The sequence below is a fragment of the Nerophis lumbriciformis genome, linkage group LG08, assembly GCF_033978685.3.
Source record: "Nerophis lumbriciformis linkage group LG08, RoL_Nlum_v2.1, whole genome shotgun sequence".
In the NCBI taxonomy this organism is placed as follows: Eukaryota; Metazoa; Chordata; class Actinopteri; order Syngnathiformes; family Syngnathidae; genus Nerophis; species Nerophis lumbriciformis.
Window position 1 is genome coordinate 55,193,855 of NC_084555.2, and position 24,786 is coordinate 55,218,640.

Below are 24,786 nucleotides of genomic sequence, written 5' to 3' on the forward strand. Positions count from 1 at the left end.
AGGAAACCAATGCAAGCTGAATTTTTTTTTTTTCTTTCTTTTTTTCTTCGGATTTTGGACCAGTATCAATATTTTATAGGGACACTAATGCCAGCTGATATCACCCCACAATTATTATTTCATTTTTTGGACCAATATCGATATTTTATAGGGACACTCATGCAAGCTGATATCATCCCACAATTGTTTTTCAAATTTTGGACCAATACCGGTATTTTATAGGGACGCCAATGCAAACTGATATCATCCCACAATTGTTTTCTTTTCTTTTCTGATTTTGGACCAGTCTTGATATTCTATAAGGACACCAATGCAAGATGATATCAACCCGCAATTTTTTTCTTTCTGATTTTGGACCAATATTGATATTTTATAAGGACACCAATGCAAGCTGATATCATCCCACAATTTTTTTTTTGTTTTTTTTTTTGACCAAAATCGATATTTTATAAGGACACCAATGCAAACTGATATCATCCCACAATTTATGTTTTTTTTTTTTTTTTTTACCAATATCGATATTTTATAAGGACACCAATACAAGCTGATATCATCCCACGATTTTTTTTTTTTTTTTTTTTTTTTGATTTTGGACCAGTGTCGATATTTTATAGGGACACTCATGCAAACTGATATCATCCCACAATTGTTTTTTTTTCTTTTCTGATTTTGGACCAGTATTGATATTTTATAAGGACACCAATGCAAGCTGATATCATCCCACAATTGTTTTTTTTCCTGATTTTGGACCAGTGTTGATATTCTATAAGGACACCAATGCAAGATGATATCATCCCGCAATTTTTTTTCTTCTGATTTTGGATCAATATCGATATTTTACAAGGACACTGATGCAAGCTAATAGCATCCCACAATTTTTTTTTTTCCCCCCCCCCTGATTTTGGACCAGTATCGATACACTCATGCAAGCTGATATCATCCTATACTTGTTTTTTTCTGATACATGACCAATATTCTGATTCTGATATTGATATTTGATTGGGACACCTATGCAAGCTGATATCATTGCATAATTGTTTTTTCTGATATTGGACTAATATTGATATTTGATTGGGACAAAAAACAAAGTCTAATAGTGGCATGAACATGGACACCCTCCAAGCTGATATCATCCCACAAATATTGGACCAATAGTGATATTTGATCGAGACACCAATGCAAGATGATATCATCCCACAATTATTTTTTCATTTTTTTGGACCAATATCGATATTTTATAAGGACACCAATGCAAGCTGATATCATCCCACAATTTTTTTTTTTTTTTTTTAATTATTTTTTTTTGGACCAATATCAATATTTTATAAGGACACCAATGCAAGCTGATATCACCCCACAATTATTTTTTCATTTTTTGGACCAATATCGATATTTTATAAGGACACCAATGCAAGCTGATATCATCCCACAATTTTTTTTTATTTTTTTTTTTATTTTTTTCGACCAATATCGATATTTTATAAGGACACCAATGCAAGCTGATATCATCCCACAATTTTATTTTTTTATTTTATTTTTTTATTTTTTGGACCAATATCGATATTTTATAAGGACACCAATGCAAGCTGATATCATCCCACAATTTTTTTTTATTTTTTTATTTTTTTTTTTGGACCAATATCGATATTTTATAAGGACACCAATGCAAGCTGATATCATCCCACAATTTTTTTTTATTTTTATTTTTTATTTTTTGGACCAATATCGATATTTTATAAGGACACAAGCTGATATCATACCACAATTATTTTTTTTCCCCCGGATTTTGGACCAGTATCAATATTTTATAGGGACACTAATGCAAGCTGATATCACCCCACAATTATTTTTTCATTTTTTGGACCAATATCGATATTTTATAAGGACACCAATGCAAGCTGATATCATCCCACAATTGCTTTTTTTTTTTTTTTTTTTTTTTTTTTTCGGATTTTGGACCAGTGTCGATATTTTATAGGGACACTCATGCAAGCTGATATCATCCCACAATTATTTTTCAGATTTTGGACCAATACCGGTATTTTATAAGGACACCAATGCAAGATGATATCATCCCGCAATTATTTTCTTTCTGATTTTGGATCAATATCGATATTTTACAAGGACACCGATGCAAGCTGATATCATCCCACAATTTTTTTTATTATTTTTTTTTGACCAATATCGATATTTTATAAGGACACCAATGCAAGCTGAATGTTTTTGGGGTTTTTTTCGGATTTTGGACCAGTATCAATATTTCATAGGGACACTAATGCAAGCTGATATCACCCCACAATTATTTTTTCATTTTTTGGACCAATAACGATATTTTATAGGGACACTCATGCAAGCTGATATCATCCCACAATTGTTTTTTTTTTCTTTTCTGATTTTGGACCAGTCTTGATATTCTATAAGGACACCAATGCAAGATGATATCATCCCGCAATTATTTTCTTTCTGATTTTGGATCAATATCGATATTTTACAAGGACACCGATGCAAGCTGATATCATCCCACAATTATTTTTTCATTTTTTGGACCAATATCGATATTTTATAAGGACACCAATGAAAGCTGATATCATCCCACAATTTTTTTTTTGTTTTTTTTTTTGACCAATATCGATATTTTATAAGGACACCAATGCAAGCTGAATGTTTTTGGGGTTTTTTTTCGGATTTTGGACCAGTATCAATATTTTATAGGGACACTAATGCAAGCTGATATCACCCCACAATTATTTTTTCATTTTTTGGACCAATAACGATATTTTATAGGGACACTCATGCAAGCTGATATCATTCCACAATTGTTTTTCAGATTTTGGACCAATACCGGTATTCTATAGGGATGCCAATGCAAACTGATATCATCCTACAATTGTTTTTTTTTTCTTTTCTGATTTTGGACCAGTCTTGATATTCTATTAGGACACCAATGCAAGATGATATCATCCCACAATTGTTTTTTTTTTCCTGATTTTGGACCAGTGTTGATATTCTATAAGGAAACCAATGCAAGATGATATCATCCCACAATTGTTTTTTTTCCCCTGATTTTGGACCAGTGTTGATATTCTATAAGGACACCAATGCAAGATGATATCATCCCGCAATTTTTTTTCTTCTGATTTTGGATCAATATCGATATTTTACAAGGACACCGATGCAAGCTGATATCATCCCACAATTTTTTTGTTTTTTCAGCCCTGATTTTGGACCAGTGTCGATATTTTATAGGGACACTAATGCATGCTGAAATCATCCCACAATATCTTTTTTAATTTTTTGGACCAATATCGATATTTTATAAGGACACCAATGCAAGCTGATATCATCCCACAATTTTTTTTTTCTTTTTTTCTGATTTTGGACCAGGATCGATATTTTATAGGGACACTCATGCAAGCTGATATCATCCCACAATTGTTTTTCAGATTTTGGACCAATACCGGTATTCTATAGGGATGCCAAAGCAAACTGATATCATCCCACAATTGTTTTTTTTTTCTTTTCTGATTTTGGACCAGTGTTGATATTTTATAAGGACACCAATGCAAGCTGATATCATCCCACAATTGTTTTTTTTCCTGATTTTGGACCAGTGTTGATATTCTATAAGGACACCAATGCAAGATGATATCATCCTGCAATTTTTTTTTTCTGATTTTGGATCAATATCGATATTTTACAAGGACACCGATGCAAGCTGATATCATCCCACAATTTTTTTGTTTTTTCCCCCCTGATTTTGGACCAGTATCGATATCTTATAGGGACAACAATGCAAGATGATATCATCCCACAATGTCTTTTTTTCAGATTTTGGACCAATATCTGTATTTTATAAGGACACCAATGCAAGCTGATATCATCCCACAATTTTTTTATTTTTTTTTTCGGATTTTGGACCAGTACCAATATTTTATAGGGACACTCATGCAAGCTGATATCATCCCACAATTGTTTTTTTTCCTGATTTTGGACCAGTGTTGATATTCTATAAAGACACCAAGGCAAGATGATATCATCCCGCAATTGTTTTTTTCTGATTTTGGATCAATATCGATATTTTACAAGGACACCGATGCAAGCTGATATCATCCCACAATTTTTTTGTTTTTTTACCCCCTGATTTTGGACCAATATTGATATTTTACAAGGACACTGATGCAAACTGATATCATCCCACAATTGTTTTTTTCTTCCTGATTTTGGACCAGTGTTGATATTCTATAAGGACACCAATGCAAGATGATATCATCCCGCAATTGTTTTTTTCTGATTTTGGATCAATATCGATATTTTACAAGGACACCGATGCAAGCTGATATCATCCCACAATTTTTTTGTTTTTCCCCCCCCTGATTTTGGACCAGTATCGATATTTTATAGGGACACTCATCAAGCTGATATCATCCCACAATAATTTTTTAATTTTTTGGACCAATATCGATATTTTATAAGGACACCAATGCAAGCTGATATCATCCCACAATTTCTTTTTTTTTTTCTTTTTTTCTTTTTTTTTCCCCGGATTTTGGACCAGTACCAATATTTTATAGGGACACTCATGCAAGCTGATATCATCCCGCAATTGTTTTTCAGATTTTGGACCAATACCGGTATTTTATAGGGACGCCAATGCAAATTGATATCAACCCACGATTGTTTTTTTTTTTCTTTTCTGATTTTGGACCAGTGCAAGATGATATCATCCCGCAATTGTTTTTTTTTCTGATTTTGGATCAATATCGATATTTTACAAGGACACCAATGCAAGTTGATATCATCCCACAATTTTTTATTTTTTTCCCCCTGATTTTGGACCATTATCGATATTTTATAGGGACACTCATGCAAGCTGATATCATCCCACAATATTTTTTTTTATTTTTTGGACCAATATCGATATTTTATAAGGACACCAATGCAAACTGATATCATCCCACAATTGTTTTTTTTTCTTTTCTGATTTTGGACCAGTATTGATATTTTATAAGGACACCAATGCAAGCTGATATCATCCCACAATTGTTTTTTCCCCTGATTTTGGACCAGTGTTGATATTCTATAAGGACACCAATGCAAGATGATATCATCCTGCAATTTTTTTTTTCTGATTTTGGATCAATATCGATATTTTACAAGGACACCGATGCAAGCTGATATCATCCCACAATTTTTTTGTTTTCCCCCCCCTGATTTTGGACCAGTATCGATATCTTATAGGGACAACAATGCAAGATGATATCATCCCACAATGTCTTTTTTTCAGATTTTGGACCAATATCTGTATTTTATAAGGACACCAATGCAAGCTGATATCATCCCACAATTTTTTTTTTTTTTTTTTCCGGATTTTGGACCAGTATCGATATTTTATAGGGATACTCATGCAAGCTGATATCATCCCACAATTGTTTTTTTTCCTGATTTTGGACCAGTGTTGATATTCTATAAAGACACCAAGGCAAGATGATATCATCCCGCAATTGTTTTTTTCTGATTTTGGATCAATATCGATATTTTACAAGGACACCGATGCAAGCTGATATCATCCCACAATTTTTTTGTTTTTTTCCCCCCTGATTTTGGACCAATATTGATATTTTACAAGGACACTGATGCAAACTGATATCATCCCACAATTGTTTTTTTTTTCCTGATTTTGGACCAGTGTTGATATTCTATAAGGACACCAAGGCAAGATGATATCATCCTGCAATTGTTTTTTTCTGATTTTGGATCAATATCGATATTTTACAAGGACACCGATGCAAGCTGATATCATCCCACAAATTTTTTGTTTTTCCCCCCCCTGATTTTGGACCAGTATCGATATTTTATAGGGACACTCATGCAAGCTGATATCATCCCACAATAATTTTTTAATTTTTTGGACCAATATCGATATTTTATAAGGACACCAATGCAAGCTGATATCATCCCACAATTTTTTTTTTCTTTTCTTTTTTTTTTTTTTTTCCCGGATTTTGGACCAGTACCAATATTTTATAGGGACACTCATGCAAGCTGATATCATCCCGCAATTGTTTTTCAGATTTTGGACCAATACCGGTATTTTATAGGGACGCCAATGCAAATTGATATCAACCCACGATTGTTTTTTTCTTTTCTGATTTTGGACCAGTGCAAGATGATATCATCCCGCAATTGTTTTTTTCTGATTTTGGATCAATATCGATATTTTACAAGGACACCAATGCAAGTTGATATCATCCCACAATTATTATTTTTTTCCCCTGATTTTGGACCAGTATCGATATTTTATAGGGACACTCATGCAAGCTGATATCATCCCACAATAATTTTTTAATTTTTTGGACCAATATCGATATTTTATAAGGACACCAATGCAAGCTGATATCATCCCACAATTTTTTTTTTCTTTTCTTTTTTATTTTTTTTTTCCCGGATTTTGGACCAGTACCAATATTTTATAGGGACACTCATGCAAGCTGATATCATCCCGCAATTGTTTTTCAGATTTTGGACCAATACCGGTATTTATAGGGACGCCAATGCAAATTGATATCAACCCACGATTGTTTTTTTTTTCTTTTCTGATTTTGGACCAGTGCAAGATGATATCATCCTGCAATTGTTTTTTTCTGATTTTGGATCAATATCGATATTTTACAAGGACACCAATGCAAGTTGATATCATCCCACAATTATTTTTTTTTTCCCCTGATTTTGGACCAGTATCGATATTTTATAGGGACACTCATGCAAGCTGATATCATCCCACAATATTTTTTTTTATTTTTTGGACCAATATCGATATTTTATAAGGACACCAATGCAAGCTGATATCATCCCACAATTTTTTTTTATTTTTTATTTTTTTTTTTTTTTCCGGATTTTGGACCAGTACCAATATTTTATAGGGACACTCATGCAAGCTGATATCATCCCGCAATTATTTTTCAGATTTTGGACCAATACCGGTATTTTATAGGGACGCCAATGCAAATTGATATCAACCCACGATTGTTTTTTTTTTCTTTTCTGATTTTGGACCAGTGTTGATATTCTATAAGGACACCAATGCAAGATGATATCATCCCGCAATTTTTTTTTTTTCTGATTTTGGATCAATATCGATATTTTACAAGGACACCAATGCAAGTTGATATCATCCCACAATTATTTTTTTTCCCTTGATTTTGGAGCAGTATCGATATTTTATAGGGACACTCATGCAAGCTGATATCATCCCACAATATTTTTTTTATTTTTTGGACCAATATCGATATTTTATAAGGACACCAATGCAAGCTGATATCATCCCACAATTGTTTTTGTTTTTTTTCCTGATTTTGGACCAGTATCGAAATTTTATAGGGACACTCATGCAAGCTGATATCATCCCACAATTGTTTTTTTTCCTGATTTTGGACCAGTGTTGATATTCTATAAGGACACCAAGGCAAGATGATATCATCCCGCATTTGTTTTTTTTCTGATTTTGGACCAATATCGATATTTTACAAGGACACTGATGCAAGCTGTTATCATCCCACAATTGTTTTTTTCTGATTTTGGATCAATATCGATATTTTACAAGGACACCAATGCAAGTTGATATCATCCCACAATTTTTTTTCTTTTCCCCTGATTTTGGACCAGTATCGATATTTTATAGGGACACTCATGCAAGCTGATATCATCCCACAATACATTTTTAATTTTTTGGACCAATATCGATATTTTATAAGGACACCAATGCAAGCTGATGTCATCCCACAATTGTTTTTGGTTTTTTTCTGATTTTGGACCAGTATCGATATTTTATAGGGACACTCATGCAAGCTGATATCATCCTGCAATTGTTTTTTTCTGATTTTGGATCAATATCGATATTTTACAAGGACACCAATGCAAGTTGATATCATCCCACAATTATTTTTTTTTTTCCCCTGATTTTGGACCAGTATCGATATTTTATAGGGACACTCATGCAAGCTGATATCATCCCACAAATTTGTTTTAATTTTTTGGACCAATATCGATATTTTATAAGGACACCAATGCTAGCTTATATCATCTCACAATTTTATTTTTGTATTTTTTATTTTTTTTCGGATTTTGGACCAGTACCAATATTTTATAGGGACACTCATGCAAGCTGATATCATCCCGCAATTATTTTTCACATTTTGGACCAATACCGGTATTTTATAGGGACGCCAATGCAAATTGATATCAACCCACGATTGTTTTTTTTTTCTTTTCTGATTTTGGACCAGTGTTGATATTCTATAAGGACACCAATGCAAGATGATATCATCCCGCAATTTTTTTTTTCTGATTTTGGATCAATATCGATATTTTACAAGGACACCAATGCAAGTTGATATCATCCCACAATTTTTTTTTTCCCCCTTGATTTTGGAGCAGTATCGATATTTTATAGGGACACTCATGCAAGCTGATATCATCCCACAATATTTTTTTTATTTTTTGGACCAATATCGATATTTTATAAGGACACCAATGCAAGCTGATATCATCCCACAATTGTTTTTGTTTTTTTCCTGATTTTGGACCAGTATCGATATTTTATAGGGACACTCATGCAAGCTGATATCATCCCACAATTGTTTTTTTCCTGATTTTGGACCAGTGTTGATATTCTATAAGGACACCAAGGCAAGATGATATCATCCCGCAATTGTTTTTTTTCTGATTTTGGACCAATATCGATATTTTACAAGGACACTGATGCAAGCTGTTATCATCCCACAATTGTTTTTTTCTGATTTTGGACCAAAATCGATATTTTATAAGGACACCAACGCAAGATGATATCATCCCGCAATTGTTTTTTTCTGATTTTGGATCAATATCGATATTTTACAAGGACACCAATGCAAGTTGATATCATCCCACAATTTTTTTTCTTTTCCCCTGATTTTGGACCAGTATCGATATTTTATAGGGACACTCATGCAAGCTGATATCATCCCACAATTGTTTTTTTCAGATTTTGGACCAATATCAATATCTTATAGGGACAACAATGCAAGATGATATCATCCCACAATGTCTTTTTTCAGATTTTGGACCAATATCGATATTTTACAAGGACACCAATGCAAGCTGATATCATCCCACAATGGTTTTTTTCTGATTTTGGACCAATATCGATATTTTACAAGGACACTGATGCAAGCTGATATCATCCCACAATTGTTTTTCAGATTTTGGACCAATACCGGTAATTTATATGGACACCAATGCAAGCTGATATCATCCCACAATTGTTTTTTTTCCTTGATTTTGGACCAGTGTTGATATTCTATAAGGACACCAATGCAAGATGATATCATCCCGCAATTTTTTTTTTTTTTTTGATTTTTGATCAATATCGATATTTTACAAGGACACCTATGCAAGCTGATATCATCCCACAATTTTTTGTTTCCCCCCCCCTGATTTTGGACCAGTATCGATATTTTATAGGGACACTCATGCAAGCTGATATCATCCCACAATATTTTTTTAAGTTTTTGGACCAATATCGATATTTTATAAGGACACCAATGCAAGCTGATATCATCCCACAATTATTATTATTATTTTTTTTCGGATTTTGGACCAGTACCAATATTTTATAGGGACACTCATGCAAGCTGATATCATCCCGCAATTATTTTTCAGATTTTGGACCAATACCGGTATTTTATAGGGACGCCAATGCAAATTGATATCAACCCACGATTGTTTTTTTTTTATTTTCTGATTTTGGACCAGTGTTGATATTCTATAAGGACACCAATGCAAGATGATATCATCCCGCAATTTTTTTTTTTTCTGATTTTGGATCAATATCGATATTTTACAAGGACACCAATGCAAGTTGATATCATCCCACAATTATTTTTTTTCCCTTGATTTTGGAGCAGTATCGATATTTTATAGGGACACTCATGCAAGCTGATATCATCCCACAATTGTTTTTTTCAGATTTTGGACCAATATCAATATCTTATAGGGACAACAATGCAAGATGATATCATCCCACAATGTCTTTTTTCAGATTTTGGACCAATATCGATATTTTACAAGGACACCAATGCAAGCTGATATCATCCCACAATGGTTTTTTTCTGATTTTGGACCAATATCGATATTTTACAAGGACACTGATGCAAGCTGATATCATCCCACAATTGTTTTTCAGATTTTGGACCAATACCGGTAATTTATATGGACACCAATGCAAGCTGATATCATCCCACAATTGTTTTTTTTCCTTGATTTTGGACCAGTGTTGATATTCTATAAGGACACCAATGCAAGATGATATCATCCCGCAATTTTTTTTTTTTTTTTGATTTTTGATCAATATCGATATTTTACAAGGACACCTATGCAAGCTGATATCATCCCACAATTTTTTGTTTCCCCCCCCCTGATTTTGGACCAGTATCGATATTTTATAGGGACACTCATGCAAGCTGATATCATCCCACAATATTTTTTTAAGTTTTTGGACCAATATCGATATTTTATAAGGACACCAATGCAAGCTGATATCATCCCACAATTATTATTATTATTTTTTTTCGGATTTTGGACCAGTACCAATATTTTATAGGGACACTCATGCAAGCTGATATCATCCCGCAATTATTTTTCAGATTTTGGACCAATACCGGTATTTTATAGGGACGCCAATGCAAATTGATATCAACCCACGATTGTTTTTTTTTTATTTTCTGATTTTGGACCAGTGTTGATATTCTATAAGGACACCAATGCAAGATGATATCATCCCGCAATTTTTTTTTTTTCTGATTTTGGATCAATATCGATATTTTACAAGGACACCAATGCAAGTTGATATCATCCCACAATTATTTTTTTTCCCCTTGATTTTGGAGCAGTATCGATATTTTATAGGGACACTCATGCAAGCTGATATCATCCCACAATATTTTTTTTATTTTTTGGACCAATATCGATATTTTATAAGGACACCAATGCAAGCTGATATCATCCCACAATTGTTTTTGTTTTTTTTCCTGATTTTGGACCAGTATCGAAATTTTATAGGGACACTCATGCAAGCTGATATCATCCCACAATTGTTTTTTTTCCTGATTTTGGACCAGTGTTGATATTCTATAAGGACACCAAGGCAAGATGATATCATCCCGCATTTGTTTTTTTTCTGATTTTGGACCAATATCGATATTTTGCAAGGACACTGATGCAAGCTGTTATCATCCCACAATTGTTTTTTTCTGATTTTGGATCAATATCGATATTTTACAAGGACACCAATGCAAGTTGATATCATCCCACAATTTTTTTTCTTTTCCCCTGATTTTGGACCAGTATCGATATTTTATAGGGACACTCATGCAAGCTGATATCATCCCACAATACATTTTTAATTTTTTGGACCAATATCGATATTTTATAAGGACACCAATGCAAGCTGATGTCATCCCACAATTGTTTTTGGTTTTTTTCTGATTTTGGACCAGTATCGATATTTTATAGGGACACTCATGCAAGCTGATATCATCCTGCAATTGTTTTTTTCTGATTTTGGATCAATATCGATATTTTACAAGGACACCAATGCAAGTTGATATCATCCCACAATTATTTTTTTTTTTCCCCTGATTTTGGACCAGTATCGATATTTTATAGGGACACTCATGCAAGCTGATATCATCCCACAAATTTGTTTTAATTTTTTGGACCAATATCGATATTTTATAAGGACACCAATGCTAGCTGATATCATCTCACAATTTTATTTTTGTATTTTTTATTTTTTTTCGGATTTTGGACCAGTACCAATATTTTATAGGGACACTCATGCAAGCTGATATCATCCCGCAATTATTTTTCACATTTTGGACCAATACCGGTATTTTATAGGGACGCCAATGCAAATTGATATCAACCCACGATTGTTTTTTTTTTCTTTTCTGATTTTGGACCAGTGTTGATATTCTATAAGGACACCAATGCAAGATGATATCATCCTGCAATTTTTTTTTTCCTGATTTTGGATCAATATCGATATTTTACAAGGACACCAATGCAAGTTGATATCATCCCACAATTTTTTTTTTCCCCCTTGATTTTGGAGCAGTATCGATATTTTATAGGGACACTCATGCAAGTTGATATCATCCCACAATATTTTTTTTATTTTTTGGACCAATATCGATATTTTATAAGGACACCAATGCAAGCTGATATCATCCCACAATTGTTTTTGTTTTTTTCCTGATTTTGGACCAGTATCGATATTTTATAGGGACACTCATGCAAGCTGATATCATCCCACAATTGTTTTTTTCCTGATTTTGGACCAGTGTTGATATTCTATAAGGACACCAAGGCAAGATGATATCATCCCGCAATTGTTTTTTTTCTGATTTTGGACCAATATCGATATTTTACAAGGACACTGATGCAAGCTGTTATCATCCCACAATTGTTTTTTTCTGATTTTGGACCAAAATCGATATTTTATAAGGACACCAACGCAAGATGATATCATCCCGCAATTGTTTTTTTCTGATTTTGGATCAATATCGATATTTTACAAGGACACCAATGCAAGTTGATATCATCCCACAATTTTTTTTCTTTTCCCCTGATTTTGGACCAGTATCGATATTTTATAGGGACACTCATGCAAGCTGATATCATCCCACAATTGTTTTTTTCAGATTTTGGACCAATATCAATATCTTATAGGGACAACAATGCAAGATGATATCATCCCACAATGTCTTTTTTCAGATTTTGGACCAATATCGATATTTTACAAGGACTCCAATGCAAGCTGATATCATCCCACAATGGTTTTTTTCTGATTTTGGACCAATATCGATATTTTACAAGGACACTGATGCAAGCTGATATCATCCCACAATTGTTTTTCAGATTTTGGACCAATACCGGTAATTTATATGGACACCAATGCAAGCTGATATCATCCCACAATTGTTTTTTTTCCTTGATTTTGGACCAGTGTTGATATTCTATAAGGACACCAATGCAAGATGATATCATCCCGCAATTTTTTTTTTTTTTGGATTTTTGATCAATATCGATATTTTACAAGGACACCTATGCAAGCTGATATCATCCCACAATTTTTTGTTTCCCCCCCCTGATTTTGGACCAGTATCGATATTTTATAGGGACACTCATGCAAGCTGATATCATCCCACAATATTTTTTTAAGTTTTTGGACCAATATCGATATTTTATAAGGACACCAATGCAAGCTGATATCATCCCACAATTATTATTATTATTTTTTTTCGGATTTTGGACCAGTACCAATATTTTATAGGGACACTCATGCAAGCTGATATCATCCCACAATATTCTTTTTATTTTTTGGACCAATATTGATATTTTATAAGGACACCAATGCAAGCTGATGTCATCCCACAATTGTTTTTTTGTTTTTTTCTGATTTTGGACCAGTATCGATATTTTATAGGGACACTCATGCAAGCTGATATCATCCCGCAATTGTTTTTCAGATTTTGGACCAATACCGGTATTTTATAGGGACGCCAATGCAAATTGATATCAACCCACAATTGTTTTTTTTTTCTTTTCTGATTTTGGACCAGTGCAAGATGATATCATCCCGCAATTGTTTTTTTCTGATTTTGGATCAATATCGATATTTTACAAGGACACCAATGCAAGTTGATATCATCCCACAATTTTTTTTTTCCCCCCCTGATTTTGGACCAGTATCGATATTTTATAGGGACACTCATGCAAGCTGATATCATCCCACAATTGTTTTTTTCAGATTTTGGACCAATATCAATATCTTATAGGGACAACAATGCAAGATGATATCATCCCACAATGTCTTTTTTCAGATTTTGGACCAATATCTGTATTTTATAAGGACACCAATGCAAGCTGATATCATCCCACAATTGTTTTGTTTTGTTTTTTTCCGGATTTTTGACCAGTATCGATATTTTATAAGGACACCAATGCAAGCTGATATCATCCCACAATTGTTTTGGTTTTTTTTTTTCCCGGATTTTTGACCAGTATCGATATTTTATAAGGACACCAATCCAAGCTGATATCATCCCACAATTGTTTTTTTTTTTTTTTCCGGATTTTTGACCAGTATCGATATTTTATAAGGACACCAATGCAAGCTGATATCATCCCACAATTGTTTTTTTTTTTTTTTCCGGATTTTTGACCAGTATCGATATTTTATAAGGACACCAATCCAAGCTGATATCATCCCACAATTGTTTTTTTCCTGATTTTGGACCAATTTTGATATTTTACAAGGACACCAATGCAAGCTGATATAATCCCACAATTGTTTTTGGTTTGTTTTTCGGATTTTTGACCAGTATCGATATTTTATAGGGACACTCATGCAAGCTGATATCATCCCACAATATTTTTTTAATTTTTTGGACCAATATCGATATTTTATAAGGACACCAATGCAAGCTGATGTCATCCCACAATTGTTTTTTTCTGATTTTGGACCAATATCGATATTTTACAAGGACACCAAGGCAAGATGATATCATCCCACAATTGTTTTTTTTCTGATTTTGGACCAATATCGATATTTTACAAGGACACTGATGCAAGCTGTTATCATCCCACAATTGTTTTTTTCTGATTTTGGACCAAAATCGATATTTTATAAGGACACCAACGCAAGATGATATCATCCCGCAATTGTTTTTTTCTGATTTTGGATCAATATCGATATTTTACAAGGACACCAATGCAAGTTGATATCATCCCACAATTTTTTTTCTTTTCCCCTGATTTTGGACCAGTATCGATATTTTATAGGGACACTCATGCAAGCTGATATCATCCCACAATTGTTTTTTTCAGATTTTGGACCAATATCAATATCTTATAGGGACAACAATGCAAGATGATATCATCCCACAATGTCTTTTTTCAGATTTTGGACCAATATCGATATTTTACAAGGACACCAATGCAAGCTGATATCATCCCACAATGGTTTTTTTCTGATTTTGGACCAATATCGATATTTTACAAGGACACTGATGCAAGCTGATATCATCCCACAATTGTTTTTCAGATTTTGGACCAATACCGGTAATTTATATGGACACCAATGCAAGCTGATATCATCCCACAATTGTTTTTTTTCCTTGATTTTGGACCAGTGTTGATATTCTATAAGGACACCAATGCAAGATGATATCATCCCGCAATTTTTTATTTTTTTTTTATTTTTGATCAATATCGATATTTTACAAGGACACCTATGCAAGCTGATATCATCCCACAATTTTTTGTTTCCCCCCCCCTGATTTTGGACCAGTATCGATATTTTATAGGGACACTCATGCAAGCTGATATCATCCCACAATATTCTTTTTATTTTTTGGACCAATATTGATATTTTATAAGGACACCAATGCAAGCTGATGTCATCCCACAATTGTTTTTTTGTTTTTTTCTGATTTTGGACCAGTATCGATATTTTGTAGGGACACTCATGCAAGCTGATATCATCCCGCAATTGTTTTTCAGATTTTGGACCAATACCGGTATTTTATAGGGACGCCAATGCAAATTGATATCAACCCACAATTGTTTTTTTTTTCTTTTCTGATTTTGGACCAGTGCAAGATGATATCATCCCGCAATTGTTTTTTTCTGATTTTGGATCAATATCGATATTTTACAAGGACACCAATGCAAGTTGATATCATCCCACAATTTTTTTTTCCCCCCCTGATTTTGGACCAGTATCGATATTTTATAGGGACACTCATGCAAGCTGATATCATCCCACAATTGTTTTTTTCAGATTTTGGACCAATATCAATATCTTATAGGGACAACAATGCAAGATGATATCATCCCACAATGTCTTTTTTCAGATTTTGGACCAATATCTGTATTTTATAAGGACACCAATGCAAGCTGATATAATCCCACAATTGTTTTGTTTTGTTTTTTTCCGGATTTTTGACCAGTATCGATATTTTATAAGGACACCAATGCAAGCTGATATCATCCCACAATTGTTTTGGTTTTTTTTTTCCCGGATTTTTGACCAGTATCGATATTTTATAAGGACACCAATCCAAGCTGATATCATCCCACAATTGTTTTTTTCCTGATTTTGGACCAATTTTGATATTTTACAAGGACACCAATGCAAACTGATATAATCCCACAATTGTTTTTGTTTTGTTTTTCGGATTTTTGACCAGTATCGATATTTTATAGGGACACTCATGCAAGCTGATATCATCCCACAATATTTTTTAATTTTTTGGACCAATATCGATATTTTATAAGGACACCAATGCAAGCTGATATCATCCCACAATTGTTTTTTTCCTGATTTTGGACCAATTTTGATATTTTACAAGGACACCGATGCAAGCTGATATCATCCCACAATTTTTTTTATTTTTTTTCCCCCTGATTTTGGACCGGTATCGATATTTTATAGGGACACTTATGCAAGCTGATATCATCCCACAATATTTTTTTAATTTTTTGGACCAATATCGATATTTTATAAGGACACCAATGCAAGCTGATATCATCCCACAATTGTTTTTTGTTTTTTTCTGATTTTGGACCAATATCGATATTTTACAAGGGCACTGATGCAAGCTGATATCATCCCACAATTGTTTTTTTCTGATTTTCGACCAATATCGGTATTTTATAAGGACACCGATGCAAGCTGATATCATCCCACAATTGTTTTTGTTTTTTTTCCGGATTTTTGACCAGTATCGATATTTTATAGGGACACTCATTCAAGATGATATCATCCCACAATAGTTTTTTTCTGATATTGCACCAATATGGATATTTGATAGGGACACCCATGCAAGCTGATATCATGATTGTTGTTTCCACAAAGCCGCAACACCATGTGTGAAAAAAAAAGAAGGATACATTTTGGCCTTGGTGAAGAAGATCCACCAGTGGTCCTGCACATCTTTGAAAGTGGTCATTTTGTAAAGATACAGGTGGCGATGATGCAAGTGAGGTCAATGAGGCGCACAGCAGTCAGTGGCTGGCACCCTGCTGTGCTTCTCCTGTGTTGGCTCCAGCAGTCAGTGGCTGGCACCCTGCTGTGCTTCTCCTGTGTTGGCTCCAGCAGTCAGTGGCTGGCACCCTGCTGTGCTTCTCCTGTGTTGGCTCCAGCAGTCAGTGGGCCCTCAATTAGCCAAAGGGCAGATGCTCCCTCAAATAAGATTTATCGGCTCAGGAGGCTTCAGCTAGAATCCAAATCAAGCACTTTGTGGCCAACACACACACACACACACACACACACACACACACACACACACACACACACACACACACACACACACACACACACACACACTGGTGTTCCCTGGAAGCAGACTGGGTGCACACGGTCCACAGTGCAAGATCGTCAGGTAATAAAAGTGATGATTTATGAATGGCAACATGTGTTGCAGATGACCTTTCAGTCCTTAATGATGGGCAGGTAAACATCTGGCATGGATGCCAAACAACACAAATGATGACCTACTTTTTTTTCTTACCCCTAAAGAGATAAATAGCAGATGTTCATTTCCTCTCCGGTTTTAAACGGTTGGAAGACTTTTTGGCATTTTCTGCTCTGCCGCTCCCAGTCTGTGGAACGCGCTCCCTGACCACCTGAGGGCACCACAGACTGCGAATGCTTTTAAAAAAGGCTTAAAAACCCTTCTTTTTAAAAAAAAGCCTTTTTTTTTTTTTTTTTAGATGTATGCATACTAGTTTTACCTATTTGGCTGTCCTAGTTTTTATTTGTATTTACTTTTTATTATCTTTTTATTTTTATTTTTTTTTATTTTATTTTTTTTAAATTGCATTTATTTTATTTTTTATTTTATTTTATTTTATATACACTGTAGCACTTTGAGGTTGTTTACTCAATGCAAAGTGCATTTTTACAAATACAATCTATTATTATTATTATTATTGGCAGCAGTCACCATCTTAACGTCAACATTGTGCACCTTCAAAATATTAGTCAACCTTAAAAAAGATTGGAAAGTTTCTACCTTTTAAAAAAATATGTTTTCATTTTTATCATTCTATTCTTCTGCTCTGCCGCTCCCAGTCTGTGGAACGCGCTCCCTGACCACCTGAGGGCACCACAGACTGCCATAGAGGGCACCACAGACTGCTCTGCCGCTCCCAGTCTGTGGAATGCGCTCCCTGACCACCTGAGGGCACCACAGACTGCGAATGCTTTTAAAAAAGGCTTAAAAACCCTTCTTTTTAAAAAAAACTTCTTTTTTTTTTAGATGTATGCATACTAGTTTTACCTATTTGGCTGTCCTAGTTTTTATTTGTATTTACTTTTTATTATCTTTTTATTTTTATTTTTTATTTTTTTTATTTTATTTTTTTTAAATTGCATTTTTTTATTTTATTTTTATTTTATTTTATATTCACTGTAGCACTTTGAGGTTGTTTAAATATTACATATTAGTCAACCTTAAAAAAGATTGGAAAGATTTGACCTTTTAAAAAAATATGTTTGGGTTTTTGTATGCATTCTATTGTGTAAAATATGGCATGTATGAGGTGGCTAACAATAAGAGCAATCTATTACGCCTAAAAAGCTCTCTAAAAAACCCCAACAATACTACTTTTACATCTAGACAGCTATTCCTTCATGTATTTTATCTATAGTGTTCATTTTGTTGTGTAGGTGTAGTGCTTATTTAGTTTTACCATTTTATGTGTTTTTATTTGTATTTACTTTTTATTATCTTTTTATTTTTATTTTATTTTTTTATTTTTTTATTTTTTTTAAAATTGCATTTATTTTTTTATTTTTTTTATTTTATTTTATATACACTGTAGCACTTTGAGGTTGTTTACTCAATGTAAAGTGCTTTTTTTACAAATACAATCTATTATTATTATTATTATTATTATTATTGGCAGCAGTCACCATCTTAATGTCAATATTGTGCACCTTCAAAATATTAGTCAACCTTAAAAAAGATTGGAAAGTTTTGACCTTTTAAAAAAATATGTTTTCATTTTTATCTCTATCAAGAACATGTTTTTTTATGCATTCTATTGTGTAAAATATGGCATGTACGAGGTGGCTAACAATATTACGCCTAAAAAGCTCTCTAAAAAACACCAACAATACCACTTTTCCATCTAGACAGCTATTCCTTCATTTATTTTATCTATAGTGTTCATTTTGTTGTGTAGGTGTAGTGCTTATTTAGTTTTACCATTTTATGTGTTTTTATTTATAGAATGTTCCGATTTTCATTTACTTACTGTGTCAGAATAATTGTATATAAGTCATAAATAAATAAATAAATTTATTTAATTTATTTATTTATTTATTTTATTATCATTTATTATTTATTTATTTATTTATTTATTTATTTATTTATTTATTTATTTATATTTTTTTTTTTTTTTTTTTTATTATTTATTTATCATTTATTTATTTATTTATTATTTATTTATTTATTTATTTATTTATTTATTTATTTATTATTTATTTATTTATTTATTTATTTATTTATTTATTTATTTATTTATTTATTTATTATTTATTTGTATATAAGTCATGACACAATTTAATTTTCCATGAGTTCAGGTTGCCCTGCGAGAAGACAAAAGCTGTCTTTGATCTTATCAAGCAAAAGGCTTGTAAACCTCCACCGTGTGCGATGGGATGCGACGTGGAGGCGTCGGTTTCTGTGATCTATTGGACAGCCACAGGAGGACCTTATCATGACCCGAGATCCACGAAGCAGAGATGGGGGCAAACTTGACACGGCTCCAAGCACCGTTTTGTTTGAACTGTTTATGACCGAGTGCGGCAGCGGTTTATGACCCCCTTCCCCTGTAATCTGAAAATACCCAAATAAATGCGGAGGCGTGGAGCTCCCTCCTCAGAGCGTGGGGCAACATCGTACAAGGGTGCAAGTGCACGCGCTCTCCTCATGAGCTAAATTGAATCCTGTCTCTGTTTGATTCCTTGCTTCTTGTCTTATTTAATAGATAGTAAGTTGACATACTGTTTTTGATCTGTACAGTCCTTTGGGGCTGTAGTTGCTCTTTTAAAAATGATGCGGTATAAATAAACAAACCTTGACCTGAACATTAACCAAGTAGTAGCGGTATTGTTATTATAAGCGCTAACACAGAGGAACTACTTTTAGCGGAGCTAACTAGCTTACGCTGCTATATTCAATCAATCAACCAATCAAACTTTATTTAAAAAGTGCTTTTCATACATGAAAGAAATGCAACACAAAGTGCTTAACAAAGTTCAAAACAATACCCCGGTGACTCGTAACCCCCGTTATCACATACCTACGTATTGACCCGGCGAGCTGCTGCATCGCCTCTGTATCGATATTTTATGCAAGCTGATATCATCCGACAGTAATTTTTTCATCTTTTTGGACCAATATCGATATTTTATAAGGACACCAATGCAAGCTGATATCATCCCACAATTGTTTTTTCAGATTTTGGACCAAAATCGATATCTTATAGGAACAAGAATGCAAGATGATATCATCCCACGATGGTTTTTTTTTTTCAGATTTTGGACCAATATTGGTATTTTATAGGGACTGATATCATCCCACTATTGTTTTTTTTTGTTTTTTGTTTTTTTTTCAGATTTTGGACCAATATTGATATTTTATAAGGACACCAATGCAAGCTGATATCATCCCACAATGTTTTTTTTATCAAATTTTGAACCAGTATCGATATTTTACAAGGACACCGATGCTTAGCTGATACCATCCCACAAATTTTTTTTTTTTTTCTGATTTTGGACCAATATTGATATTTTACAAGGACACCGATGCCAGCTGATATCATCCCACGATTGTTTTTGTTTTTGTTCGGATTTTGGACCAGTATCGATATTTTATAGGGACAACAATACAAGATGATATCATCCCACAATGTTTTTTTTTTTTTTTTCAGATTTTGGACCAATATCGGTATTTTATAGGGACGCCAATGCAAACTGATATCATTCCACAATTGTTTTATTTTTTTTTCTGATTTTGAACCAATATCGATATTTTATAAGGACACCAAATGCAAGCTGATATCATTCCACAATTGTTTTTTTCAGATTTTGGACCAATATCGATATTTCATAGGGACAACAATGCAAGATGATATCATCCCACAATGTTTTTTTGTTTTCAGATTTTGGACCAATATCGATATTTTATAAGGACACTAATGCAAGCTGATATCATCCCACAATTGTTTTTGTTTCTTTCTTTCTGATTTTGGACCAATATCGATATTTTACAAGGACACCGATGCAAGGTGATATCATCCCACAATTGTTTTTTCAGATTTTGGACCAAGATCGATATCTTCTAGGGACAACAATGCAAGATGATATCATCCCACAATGTTTTTTTTTTTTCAAATTTTGGACCAGTATCGATATTTTACAAGGACACCGATGCAAGCTGATACCATCCCACAATTGTTTTTGTTTTTTCTGATTTTGGACCAATATTGATATTTTACAAGGACACCGATGCAAGCTGATATCATCCCACAATTGTTTTTGTTTTTGTTCGGACTTTGGACCAGTATCGATATTTTATAGGGACAACAATACAAGATGATATCATCCCACAATGTGGTTTTTTTTTTTTTTTCAGATTTTGGACCAATATCGGTATTTTATAGGGACGCCAATGCAAACTGATATCATTCCACAATTGTTTTGTTTTTTTCTGATTTTGAACCGATAGCGATATTTTATAAGGACACTCATGCAAGCTGATATCATTCCACAATTGTTTTTTCAGATTTTGGACCAAAATCAATATCTTCTAGGAACAAGAATGCAAGATGATATCATCCCACAATGTTTTTTTTTCAGATTTTGGACCAATATCGATATTTTATAAGGACACCAAATGCAAGCTGATATCATTCCACAATTGTTTTTTTTTCAGATTTTGGACCAATATCGATATTTCATAGGGACAACAATGCAAGATGATATCATCCCACAATTGTTTTTTTTTTTCTGATTTTGGACCAATATCGATATTTTACAAGGACACCGATGCAAGCTGGTATCATCCCACAATTGTTTTTGTTTTTGTTCGGATTTTGGACCAGTATCGATATTTTATAGGGACAACAATGCAAGATGATATCATCCCACAATTTTTTTTTTTTTTTCAGATTTTGAACCAATATCGGTATTTTATAGGGACGCCAATGCAAATTGATATCATTCCACAATTGTTTTTTCAGATTTTGGACCGAAATCGATATCTTATAGGAACAAGAATGCAAGATGATATCATCCCACAATGGTTTTCTTTTCAGATTTTGGACCAATATTGGTATTTTATAGGGACTGATATCATCCCACTATTGTTTTTTTTTCAGATTTTGGACCAATATAGGTTTTTTTATAGGGACACCAATGCAAGCTGATATCATCCCACAATTGTTTTTTTTCTGATTTTGGACCAATATCGATATTTTATAGGGACAACAATGCAAGATGATATCATCCCACAATGTTTTTTTTGTTTTTTTTTTAGATTTTGGACCGAAATCGATATCTTATAGTGACAACAATGCAAGATGATATCATCCCACAATGTTTTTTTTTTCAGATTTTGGACCAATATTGGTATTTTATAGGGACTGATATCATCCCACTATTGTTTTTTTTCTCCAGATTTTGGACCAATATAGGTTATTTTATAGGGACACCAATACAAGCTGATATCATCCCACAATAGTTTTTTTTTCTTCTGATTTTGGACCAATATCGATATTTTACAATTACACCGATGCAAGCTGATATCATCCCACAATTGTTTTTGTTTTTGTTCGGATTTTGGACCAGTATCGATATTTTATAGGGACAACAATGCAAACTGATATCATTCCACAATTGTTTTTTTTCTGATTTTGAACCAATATTGATATTTTATAGGGACAACAATGCAAGATGATATCATCCCACAATGTTTTTGGTTTTTTTTCAGATTTTGGACCAATATCAATATTTTATAGGGACAACAGTGCAAGATGATATCATCCCACAATGTTTTTTTTTCAGATTTTGGACCAATATCGGTATTTTATAAGGACGCCAATGCAAGCTGATAACATCCCACAATTTTTTTTTTTTTTTTTTTTTTTTTAGATTTTGGACCAATATCAATATTTTACTAGGACACCGATACAAGCTGATATCATCCCACAATTGTTTTTTTCTGATTTTGGACCAATATTGATATTTTACAAGGACACCGATGCAAGCTCATATCATCCCACAATTGTTGTTTTGTTTTCTTCTTGTGATTTTAGACCAGTGTTGATATTTTATAAGGACACTCATGCAAGCTGATATCATCCCACAATTGTTTTTTCAGATTTTGGACCAATACCGGTATCTTATAGGGACAACAATGCAAGATGATATCATCCCACAATGTTTTTTTTGTTTTTATTTCAGATTTTGGACCAATATCGGTATTTTAGAGGGACGCCAATGCAAACTGATATCATCCCACAATTTTTTTTTAATTTTTTTTCTTCTGATTTTGAACCAATATCGATATTTTATAAGGACACCAAGGCAAGCTGGTATCATCCCACAATTGTTTTTTTCTGATTTTGGACCAAAATCGATATTTTATAGGGATGCCAAAGCAAACTGATATCATCCCACAATTCCATCTATCCTTTTTCTACCGCTTGTCCCTTTTCTTTGTCCGAGTTGTCTGAGTTGGTGAAAGTTAATTCAGATGATAAATCCTGCCTCTCATCTGGATCGTAGAAGGATGTGGACAAACACCGAGAAGCTTACAAAAAAGACGCTCGGTATAAGCAAGTGAGAGCAGACATTGTCCAGTAAGTGATTGTTTTATTGTGTTTGTGGTCTTGTATATCTTGTTCAGCACTTAGCAATACTGCTACTTGCTGTAAAACGTGTTGCTCATCATTTAGGATCAAAAATAGAAGGTTCTGGATCATCATTTGTCCCAAAGTAGTCTTTGTTGTCTCCCATGAAGTCTGCCATGATTAGCAGTCTTGTTGTTGTTGTTGTTGTTTAAGAGGAAAACGAATGTTGTGACGCGTCTGTGAAATTAGTACGCAGTTGTATGTTTAAAATGAGCAAAATATGTAAATATGACATGTTCTTATGAATGTTACTACATTACATGTATATTTACAGTGTGTGTATACAACCTGGATGGATGTATTACATCAACATAACTAACATTAATATTACATCAACATAACCAACACCTTCGGAGCTCCTTCAACTGCAGCTTCTGGAGCAAATAAATGTCACTTTTCTTCTTCTATCTGCCTCCATGTTGGTCTGCTCATTATCTTCACTTTCCTTCTTCTATCTGCTCAGTCTCTGGGCCCATCCATCCATCCATCCATCCATTCATCCATCCATCTATGAATGCTTTCATACATCCGTTCATGTACTCGTTTATGAATGCATTCATCTATCTATCCAATCATCATCCATCCATCTGTCCATCCATCCGTCCGTCCATCCATCCAACATCTATCCATGCATTCATGCATGCATCCATCAGTCTGTCCATCCATCCATCCATCCATCCATCCATCCATCCATCAATCTTCTTATCTTGCACACAGCTCACATCCAGAGCCGCTGGCTTTGTCTGGTCCTGCCTGGTCGTG

General features: G+C 33.6%; 1 protein-coding gene across 1 annotated transcript in view; it reads right to left on the minus strand.

Moving 5' to 3' along the window:
* Window positions 1-24,786, minus strand: part of grin3ba (glutamate receptor, ionotropic, N-methyl-D-aspartate 3Ba) — a 494,405-nt gene that overhangs the window by 41,250 nt on the left and 428,369 nt on the right. The gene's annotated exons all lie outside the window — the stretch shown is intronic.